Genomic DNA, 10,518 nt, shown 5'->3' with positions numbered 1-10,518 from the left:
TGTTCCTTCTTCCTCGCATTATAAAAAAAAAAAAAAATCGTAACTGCCCCAGTCGTCGCCTTCCCCAACTACACCCTGCCCTTCCGATTGTACACCGACGTCTCCATGATCACGATTGGCGCTGTCCTCGCACAAGTCCAGGAAGGACGAGAGCACATCATCGCCTGCACCAGCCACACCCTTAACTAGGTCGAAAAGAACTATGCCACTACCAAGCACGAATGCCTGGGCATCGTGTGGGCCTTGGAGCATTGCCGGGCCTACCTATCCGGAACCAATGACACGATCGATCATCACCGACCACTAGTCGGTCCAATGGCTATGACAGACCGACACCCATAATGCCTAACTTATTAGATGGAGGGATAAATTGGAGGAATTCAGCTACGAGATCTCTTACTGCCCCAGCAAGCTCCATACTTATGCCGACGCCTCGCACCTGCCCATCCGCGCGATCTGATGCGAGCCAGAACTCCTCCAACAATGGTGCAGCAAGGACCGCCCCCCCTGGATTCCGCCCCACTTATTCACCAAACTCCACCAGCAGGGCAACAACTTGTTCACTCCTTCGGGGCATATTATCCTCGACCCAGATACCGACTTGGATACCATGAGACACCTTCACTCCAACAACGGGATCCACCTAGGTATCAAGAAGCTTCTCCAGGTGTTCAGCGATACCTGCTGGACTCCCTACCCTACCAACCTGGCCAAACAAGTCACCCAGTCCTGCTGAGCCAGTGCATTAGGCAAGGATACCACCCGTACGGCCAGCCCATCAGGAAGTATAACTGCCCACAAGCCTTGGCAGTTACTCTCCGTGGCTATAGTGGGGCCTCTACCACCCAAGTCAGGATACCATTACATTATCACCTTCGTGGATACGTATTCCAAGTTCCTCATCGCATGTCCAGCCAAAGAACACCATGCTGTCGTCGTGGCAGACGCCCTAGTCCGCCACGTTTTTCCCTATTTTAGAATACCTCAGGCCCTACACTCGGACAGTGCCCAGGAGTTCACCAGCAACATCTGGCGAGAGCTAGCCAACATATTCGGCTACCGCATCTCCCACTCCTTTCCATACTGGCCACAGGGGAACGGAGTTTGCGAAAGGAGCCACCACACCCTCATGAACCAGGTGTGCACTAGAATCGAGGAAACTAAAAATGAAGACTGGCCAGCCCACGTTAAAATCGTCAAGTGGGGAATCAACTCCTGCCCCCGAGAAGATGGTATATCCCCTCACGAGCGGATATTCGGGAAAGCCCCTCTCCTCCTGCCACTACACCAACACCTACAACCTCCCACCATGTCCCCCACGTCCAACCCCCTCCACCACCTCAAGAAGCACCTTCACCACCTACAAAACGGACCTAGACCTCCAACCCGACGCTATCTCCTCGAACCCCTACAAACTGGGTGATTCCGTGATGGTTGCAAAACTGCCGATTCCCCATAAACTCTCCCCCCGCTTTATGGTCCCATACACTATCACCCACGTCCCTAACCCCTACCAAGTGACCATAGATTACCATAACACTCCACGAACGTTCAAAAATCACCACGTGCCCCCGTTCCGCACCACTGCCTCCCCTCGGCCCACTCCGCCGACCTCTTGCACCACCTCACCTCCACTCGCCACCCCAGACTCCCCCTCCCGACTCCTACAATTGCTACATCACGCCCCCCTCCTCCCTCCCATCGTCCCCCACTCCCTCACCTTCCACTCCTCATGCCACCTCACCGCCACCACAAATCTCTTCCCCCATCCAACCCCCCCGCCCCCTCGCCACCATCTCCCTCGACCCCCACACCTTGAGGTCATTTGCCCATACAACATTCGGACACAACAAAGAAACCACCACCAAAGTATACAAACAATACATACGTTCAGTGATGAATTATGCAAGCCCTGCCTGAGCTTCTAATCTCACCAAAACACACTACAACACTCTACAGACCATACAGAAAAAGGCCCTAAAAATAATCAAAGGCTGCACAGCTACTACACCCACAGACCACCTACATCAAGAAACCAAAGTCCTCAAACTCAAGGATCACCTAGACATGAGAGGCACCCAGTTTCTTGCTGCAGCCTCCACCAACCCACAACATCCACTACAGTACATGGCAGCACATCCACCCACACCAAGGAACATCAAAACAACACCCAGCACACGATACCATACACAAATACTGTCATCTCTACCCCCTCCCCCACCTCAGACCAGCTTCCAGAAGCATATCCACACTCAGATCACTCGCCGCTCCATTCAGTCACTTAAAAACAACACACAGCTGCATCCACGGCCTCCTGATGTCCACCCTTCTGAATCCTATCTTCCTCGTGAGGACAGGGTCCACCTGGCCAGGCTGAGATGTGGTCACCATCCAGCCCTCTTAAGCTACCAGAAGAGGCTGGATGACTCCGTCGCTGATGCCTGTCCAGGATGCAGCACAGCACCCCATACTATTAAGCACATTATGGAAGACTGCATTGCGCGCAATCACTTACGCCAACAACACAACATACACTCATTGAGAGCTCTGTGGGAAAGCCCGGTCTCGGCCATGGCCTTCCTAAGGGACTCGGGGCTGTTCGGCAAGACTGCCTAGGGAACAGCTACTACTACTACTACTATCCCCACACCTCACACCACCTCACCTGCCGCCCCACCACCCAAGCATGCCAAAACCACCCACAACCAGCACGCACTCACACGCCCACACACCACCCCCTATCACCCTCACCTCCACATCACCACCTGCCGTCATCACCTCTCCTCCCACTGTCCCTAAACCCTTACCCCAAATGCCGCCCACAACAGTGGAACACCACATGCAACTGGAGCACCACAAGGCAGTACTCCTTCCTCGCCACACACGCCCACCCTAAAGACCACCATCACTCGCTCCGGCCGCCTCTCAAGCCCCCCACCAGATACACCGCCACCCTCCCCTACCCCCTCCACCTCACCTCCCCCACTAGACTCGACCTGGGCACCGATCTACGGCAGGAAGCGCTGCAACCACGGGCCTCATCACTTCCTCCAGATCCTCCGCACAGCTTCACAAGCCACTACCCTCTACCTAACCTGCACCCCAAACCACGACGAAAACATGGCAACCACGCAGTGGATCACCCTCCTCCAACATCTGACTCCAGACCACAGCACTAGCACCACCAAGACCTACTACCTCCAACCACAAGGATGTGACTTTTCCCACCACGATGGTGGTGAAATAGCAGCCGTGGCAACCGAGGGCATCACAACACCCTCAGCAAGCGACAACGGAGGGGTAGGTAGGGCACGTGTCACGTCGGTGCGATATGGGCGTATGTCCCATGTGGCCACGTGCCCTTATTCCACGGAGTGCACCCAGCGTGAACATCTCAGTCCGGGTGCAGTACCCTCCAACCGAGACAGCCCTCGCCAGGATCGGGGTGGAGCTACCAACTTAGCTCCATGCAGCACCCCAGTGACAGCCAGTAGCTGCACAACTAAAGAGACGTCCTGTGGCCACTCAGTACAAGCAACACCCTGTAGCCATACACAAGCAACAGCTGGCAGCCGTGCAACAGTGACGGCCGGTAGTCATGCACATAAAGAGCCTGTAGCCGCTCATAGTGCTGCCCACCCCCCCATGCAGAACCCATGACAGCTGGCAGCCGCATGTGGGGAGAGAAAGGTACACCCTCTCTCCTTCTGCAATTGCCTTGAGGAGCATGACACCACTGATGGCCAGCAGCTGCACCAGTAGACAGGGGACAGCCTGTAGCCGCCCCTTGCCTACACGTCATCCCTCATATGGGATTTCGGCAATGGCCAGTAGCCGCGCCCATAGGCAGGTGACGGCCAGTAGACGCACTTCGTTTGTGGTCCCATCAGGAAGTTGGGCCCTGGTGACAGCAGGTTGCCGCACCGACGTGAAACGGACGGTCTGTTGCTGCCCTCCCCCTGTTGCCCAAGGGACCTTGGCGATGGCCGGTAGCCATGCCAGGGAGGGACGCCAAAAGAGTCCCTCATCCCCTGTGACTTCACAACCTGAGGGCGACCCCTGCTCGAGCCACCCCACCAGCGGCAGAGTAGGTCCCACCTCCAACTCCCCAAACTGAGGTAGCCCCAGAAGGAGAACCTCCTTATATATGACTGGTGGAGAGGCCCTGTGTCATCCCCGGGGTTGCACTCCATCCAGCCAGCACCAGAGGGAGACCAATGCCTGTCGGACTCCTGCCATAGGCAACGCCGCAGCCCTACCCTGATGGCAAAGCAATGGGAGTGAGACCGCAGTAGCTGGGCTCTCAACAATGCCCCTAGTACCCCAAGGTGTGACCTCTCCAGCCCCGAGGAGGAGCGGCACCCTTCCCGCACTGGGTGCCTACAGAAGCACCTGCAGAGGCTGTTCAGCCTCAGTCCTGAGGGCCAAACCTCCATGCCCAGCCCCGCCAACATGAGGCCTTTCACCACACCTGACTGCAGCCCACAACGGAGGTCGACACCCCTACGTGTAGTCCCATGGTCCCTAGACAAGTGGACACCTGAAGGGACTCTACCAACGCCAGGTCAACACCTGTAAGTCGCCAGCTCCCTGTTCCCAGTCGGCCCGCTCCCTTGCACCATACACCTACCGTGACTGTGATTCAAGTGCCCGTGGACTGAAAGTGGGAACTGACAGCCAGTGTTGAGAACGCTAGTGACAGTGCCTAGCTATCCTAACTCCACTGCGTGTGAAACGGGACACAAACGCTAGTAACAATGGCTAACCATCATAACTCGACTTAGTGTAACACGGGACATGAACATGATAACTGTGAAGTATATGCAGCCCGAGAACAAAGTGTAATTCCATCTCCACTTAAGTACAGTGTCTGTCTTCCACTCTCGAGACTGTTAGTATCCTGTGTGTTACCGGTACCCGTAATCTATCTGCCAGCCTGAGTCTTGACTTTTGTATAGAGTCCTGTGAGACTGTCAGTCAGCCCTGTATTAGAGAATTTGGTAATATATGTGTAAGGTAGTTGTCCAGAGTTTTTTTTTGCCCTGTTCCTCTCACACTGTATCTTAGCTCCAGTCTAGAAAGGGAACCCAGCTAAACCTTAGGTGTTGTTAGGATGGGAAGCCGACCTAAAAACACCTACAGTAGCATAACAGTTAAATTATTAGGTACAGTTAACTTAGATTAGGTTAGGTATAGTTAAACACTTAGGTTAGGACTGTCCCTTCTGCCATTACACTGACAAATCAAATAAGAGTTGTCACAGAAGAACAGCCAAAAACAACCGGGAAACAGATTTAACAAGAAACGTTTATTTACTGTACCACCCCAAAAATAATCAGATATATACCACATCGGAAATAATCAGAAAAATATAACAGACTATCAGGAAGAACTGATCTGGTAAGGTGCTTCTACTGCTTAAAGTACTGCGTATGTTTAGCAAATAAGTTTTTCTCTGGTAGTGGCTTCCCTTCCTCATCAGTCACCTCATCATACTTTATCCTACCACCCTTGTGAGTGGGAGGTGTGGGTGGGGGGGTATACTCACCCCTGCTTACCCATGGCTCGCATGCTAGCAACTGGAGGCTCGCTGTTTAAACAGGAGTTATCATAAATAAATTTTATGTATTACCTTACCACTGTATCATTCGGCACAACCTGAATATTCCGAAATCCAGATGTTCCGAACACAAATTATTGAGCTTTAACTGTATATCACAGTGTATTATAATTTGCTACTACGGATGCACTTGTTTCATCTCGAACCCAAGCCTACTGCATGTTTTCTTTTTGCAGTGCTAAAGGAACACGCAGGCCCTGCTTGTAATGTGGTTTAATGCTACCCATGACTGGCTGATGAGGTTTAAAAATCATTTTTCCTTCCATAATGTCAAGGTGAGTGGTGAGGCCACTGGTGCTGTTATGAAGGCACCTGAGGCATTCATGAAGGAATCTTATAATTAAATCTATCTATCTATCTATCTATAGCCCGACGCCCTAATCCCGCAAAGGGTGGCCGCAGACAAAACGCCTCCAAGTCACTCTGTCACCCACCATTTGACTCCCCTCCCCCCAACTCACCCCCCCCTCCCTCATATAATTAAATAATTGCTGCTATTCTATAGTTATTTAAATGCTGTTCTTAATTTTGTGTAAATTATCTGTAATATGCATACTATTAACTTTAATTGTTTGGACATAAGTATGACTTCATAATGTGTACTGTATATTTGACATCTGACAATACTGTATTGTGCAGTATATGCATTTTCAACTTAAGACAGATCCGTCAGAACATAACCCTGTTGTAAGTCAAGGCCTATCTGTATCTTAACCCATGGATTGCAAGCCACAGCTCAGGCTGGATAGTGTCCTGTTGCAAGTCACAGCTCTGCTGGCTGTGCATCACCACTAACTACTCCACCCCAACACAAACGTACACATGGTGCTACGCAAAGACGGAGAGAAAGGGATTGTTTTCTTTTCACCAGATTATGCCCTGGATGTTTATCTTTAAGTTTATAATGAACAAAAATGATTTTTTAAAAATTTTTTCATTACTCCCCTACGTAAACTTACGCGTGGCTCTGTGCAAAGATGAAGAGATTATCTTTTTTCTCACCAGATGATGCCCTGGATGTTTATCTTCAAGTTTATATTTAAAAAAAAAAAAAAAAAAAAAAAAAAAAAAAAAAAATTCCTTCATTTTTTTGCACACCACAGGGTGGGATAAAAAAAAGTAACTGCACAATCCACAGGTTAACTAACACTGAAAAGTTACAGCAATTCCTGCAGCACTGTACTGTACTAACAAAACAAATACTGTATAGGCTATAATTTTCAGTACAAGAGAGCTGACCACAAACACTCAAAAACATCTAAATATGTTAGAGTATCTGGTAACTGAAGAGCATTATATAGTATTTATATTACAGTACCATGGATGTCAATCATGCAAGACTTACAATGGTTGTACAATACAGTGTTATGGAAAATACCAGTATGGTAATACAGTAAACCCTTGATATAACAAACCCTTTTATAGAAAACTTCGGATAAAACAACTCACCATTTCCAGAGCGAACTTCCACCGGAAATAACGACCATTGTCTGGTGTATATGGCGGAAGTTAGCGACCCACAATTCCCAGAGCACTTCCTGCCATGGTAAGTGTACGGTAACAATATTACATTACATTATGGGCATTGTATTTATATGTACAACTTCATACAGGATGGTATTTACTGTACATGTACTGTATAACTACATAAACCATTGAATTCTCCATGTGAAACTTCATAGTAAGTTGTGGTTGCTCGCACAGGACCAAACAACTCCTCAGATACAGCGACCTTGGGTCGGTAATCCCTCAGTTAATAATGACCATTGGATATAATGAATTTTCAGATATAGCGACCAACCCCTCCCCCCAGTTAGTTCAATATATTGAGGGTTTACTGTATAGGTTACTCTTTTCAACCAAACTTGACCCAAATTCTCATCTTCCGGAGGCTAATTTTATGTCTCAGTCAGAGAACAAGAAAATATAGCTCTACAACCTTTTCATATCATTTTCATGTAACTTTCATCATACTCTAGCCCTAATCTATTGTCGCAAATGAGTATTCAGGATGGACAGATGTAAATTTCTGGACAAGTTAGAGTAAAAATAGTATAATACCAGACATCAGTACTGTAGTTTGGCAAGCAAAGGCCAGTTAAAATTAGAATTAGAATCAGGGTTGACAAATCTGTTGATAATAAGCACTGTATTGGAACTAGCTTATTCTTACATGTTATATGCTTACAATCAACACATACCAGTAAGATATCCGACTCTCATTTCCAGTCCTGTGAAGCTATGTTTAAAAGATCTCATTCTTTTTATAGTTGTTAATATTAGATCAAGTTATCTGATACTAACAGAGTGAATGTCATGTTCATAATGGACAAAAACTGACTGTCCACAACTCCACATTCTTTTTACCACTTGGCAATGCTACGAACACTGACCTGTCTTGCAGATGGTAGTATAAGAACTGTGAGAGCATTTAAGCTACATTTTATTTGTAAACACAGTCAGGGGTTAAGCCACAGATTGTCTTGTACTACTGTTTTCATACAAATCATTAGCTGCAGACAAATTACTTTATTAGAATGGAGGTAAATGAACTGAATTAAAAAAAAAAAAAAAAAAAAAAAGAGTTAGCTGCTTTTTCCCAAATGCCAATATAAAGTGCTCAGACTTGAAATGTTTGTTTTCCTATAAGGATAACCAGTCATCACATTTTTAAATAATTTGTCAATTTACTAATATAAAAACACTGGTGGAACTTAATGCATGTTACATAACTATGGACAACTTTGTTTCTGGAGGGCCACATGCACCAATACTTCCTTAAACATGTGAAATCTGTGTTGATTTTATTGATGGGCACAAAAAATGTCAACCCTAGTGAACACACAGCTTCCTTCTTTCTTACAGTTTGTACAGTACAGTACTTCATGCAGGACAATTATACTTAGGGAGTATTTTTCTGGTGATGTGTACGAAATACATGAACATAGATGACATTTTCTCTTTCTCTCTCTCTTGTGGTGAGTTTTCCATTGCAAGAAACATTTAAGAACCTCTAGTACTTACATGGTACTTACACTGGGTATGAAAATTACTGCCATGAATAAATTTACCCTAACTCCAGGAAATATTTACTGTAATTTGTACATCTCTATTTTATTAGCAAAATGTATTTTTTTTTAAATTAAATCTCTCCTTGGACATCTTACTACAAACGATAGCATTACTACAATTATGTTACAGTTGCTACAATTATGTAATTACAAATGATAGCATTACTACAATTATGTTACAGTTCCTACAATTATGTAACTACAAATGATGGCATTACTACAACTGTTTCAGTTGCCACAATATGTAACTACAATTTTATGGCCAACACAATTATGTAATAGTTGCATTAACAAAATGTAACTACAATTTTATGGCCAACACAAGTATGTAACAGCTGCATTAACAAAATGTAACTACAGTGTTATGGCTAACACAATTATGTAACAGCTGCATTAACAAAATGTAATTACAATTTTTTGGCCAACACAATTATGTAACAGTTGCATTACCAAGATGTAACTTTTATGTAACTTTAACTACAATTTTATGGCAAACACAATTAGGCCTATGTAACAGGTGCAGTAACACAATGTTATATTACAGTCACCCTTGCGTAACAGCTGCGTTAAAATGATGAAACTACAATTATACGATATTCATACAATTATGTAACTTTTCCAATATTATGTATTTCACTTAAGTTACAAGTTTATTGTAATGTGTATACAATATTTATTAATATGTTATGACAATATTTACTGTCACTGGTACAACAGTGGGCATGACTGAGCAATAAGTAGGTATAATATAACACAATACTGTATGTAACTACGGTATTTAACTACCTATATAGCTACAGGTAACAATATGTAAAACAGGTAGTTATGTCTGAGTTCTCCAAAAAGAGTTACAGAACACATCCCCCTTGCCTAGATGAATCAAGGATGTCAAACACCTCTGATCATGCCGGAAATGTGACAGACACACATGCACAAACATACGCACATGTACACCCTCACACTTTAGCCAGAAGTTAGAGGAGGATATAAATCCAAAATCACATGTAGGAGAGTTAGCAGAAGACAGAGTGAGGCAGAGTATCACAGGAGAGAACAAGAGTTAGAGAAGGAGTGAGTGATAGGGAGCAGGATAGTGAGAGTAAAGTACGAGGACAGCAGTTAGCATCAACTGCTACTAACCATAGGCTATGAAGGTCACGCCAAGCTCTTAACTTTCATTCAAGTAACAGTCTCACAATAAACTCCGTCGACCCAAATGTGCCTGTTTCATCATCCCACTTAAAATATGAAGAGCATAACGAAACAGAGAAGGCCCACACTGATTATCTCCTACACGCCTCACCAGTACTCTCTCCTGGTGTCTCTCCATTGACAAGATAACCTTCTCTATAGAATTACACCCTTTGGCTATGTCTGCTTACACAGGCAATATTTACTGTAATTTGTACATCTCTATTTTATTAGCAAAATATAGCTTTTTTAAATTAAATCTCTCCTTGGACATCTTACTACATACTTGAACAGTCCCATATTTACTGAATTTGGTAAGCAGTTGATCATTCATATGACAAAAACCACAATTTTTCATACTGACCAAATCATTGATATCCAACAATAGCGTTGCCTGCTTCAATGGGAAGATAATGTCACACCACTCAGTGGATGGTATACAGAAAGACTAGTCATTCATTAGGCTTCACAAGAGTGTGCAAGTGATCAACATTAGTACACACAGATACGATACAGTAAACAATGATAAAAATCTTCCAAAGACCTATCAGCACTGTTTCTCATAACCAATTTGCTCAATCACAGAGGAGATATCAGTATCTGCTTGGTATCTGCACAAATGCCAAAAATGGCAAT

This window comes from Coenobita brevimanus, chromosome 89 (assembly GCF_032717465.1).
Source record: "Coenobita brevimanus isolate Jiangsu-jjx chromosome 89, ASM3271746v2, whole genome shotgun sequence".
Classification (NCBI taxonomy): Eukaryota; Metazoa; Arthropoda; class Malacostraca; order Decapoda; family Coenobitidae; genus Coenobita; species Coenobita brevimanus.
Note: the sequence above shows the minus strand (reverse complement) of the source record.